The sequence below is a fragment of the Triticum dicoccoides genome, chromosome 5B (genome assembly GCF_002162155.2).
Source record: "Triticum dicoccoides isolate Atlit2015 ecotype Zavitan chromosome 5B, WEW_v2.0, whole genome shotgun sequence".
Lineage (NCBI taxonomy): Eukaryota > Viridiplantae > Streptophyta > Magnoliopsida > Poales > Poaceae > Triticum > Triticum dicoccoides.
The window spans coordinates 452,551,778-452,553,369 of record NC_041389.1 but is presented as its reverse complement, the minus strand read 5'-3'; positions in this window follow the sequence as shown (position 1 = coordinate 452,553,369).

Sequence of the window (1,592 nt, the reverse complement as noted above, 5' to 3'; positions counted from 1 at the left end):
TCGTGTATATTAAAACCGGTCCAAAATAAGAGCATTTATTTATTGGCACATAATGAAACATGATGATACACATTGAAATGAAAAAAAAACATTCTGAAACAAGATAAATTGTAACAACAACAAATAAAATAGCATATATACTAATATAAAAAGACCCAAAGGGGTAGATCCAACAAATTCCGACCATCAAATCAGGACAATCCAACAACTGAGGCTGCTCCAATGGTGAGTGCTCATCATGTTTAGTGTGCAGTTAACATCATACCAAATATTAATGCAATGGTAATCACATAATTAAAACGTAAATAATATCCTACCTAATATTTTCGTGTAAATAATATATTACCTAATATCAACGTGCATTGCCCATACACATTTACTAGTAAATCTCAAAGGAACCACGGACGTTGGATCCATGCATAGATAATCTGTGCAGCACCATAGATAAACCACTCTCCAGCCAGGAAAATAACGAAGAGTACTATGCAACAAAACCGAAAGGAAAACGTATATACCCGGCGCGTCGGCCGAACTTTCCCCCGGACGCGCGCGGGGAACTCGATCCAATCGAATCGCATGTCGGGCACATGCTACCGCAGGTCATCCCACGGCAGCACGCATCCTGTCGTAGGCCATCCCATGGCCGCGGGCCGTCGCCGCCTTACAGGTTCCACCACCCCCGCACCTTCACCGGCGGCGGCCACCCTCACAGCCACGCGTCGTCCCGCACCTCATGTGCTCCATCTCGCACCCCCGCTTCCCCAGAGCACCTTTTTTTGCTGCAACCGGCCTTGGATTTTGCTGGTACCAGCTATGTGGCGAGCTACAACCACATCGGCGACCTCGGCATGGGTGTCAACCTCCATCGGGGGGGGGGGGAGGGCAACGATGAAATGCTTCAAGGGGGACAAACCCCTGATGTTGCAACCGGTGTTCTGGGCAGCTACAACGATGCGGCAAAAAAGCTTTAAACAACAACAACAGATGCCGGAACCGGCCACTACCACAATGAAAAGCTTGAACCGGTGTCGCAAAAAGCTTCAACCGACATCACAAAAAGCTTCAACTGGCCACTAAAAAAGCTTCAATCGTTGATAATAAAGATTCAACCGTAGTTGGATTTTGGTACTAACGGAGAAGCTTTTTGCTACATCCATCAAGCGGAGCTGCGACCTCGCAACGACGGCGACAATGATTTGCTGCATCCATTATCTTTTTTTGCTACGGCCTGGGATGTTTTTTGCTACGGCCGATGATGTTTTTTGCCACGTCCACCTCAACGATGGTGACTGACTGGCTGGCTGTCGTCGACGCAATTCCATGCAAGGAGCATCAATGGCGAGGGGCGGCGGCGGAGCTATGACCGGAGTTACACACATCGCTGCTGAGAGCTGCAACGGTTGGTACAACTGTTGCACTGGTCGAGGTGGTGACGAGAACAGCCGGCAAGGGTGGGGACCGGCGACAAGGACGACCGGTGAGGGTCGACATCGGCGACGAGGACGACCACCGGTGGGGATAGGCCGACGAGGGGTAGGGACCGGCAATGAGGACGGCCACCGAGAAGACAAGAGACGCGGCGCCGCGCGCCC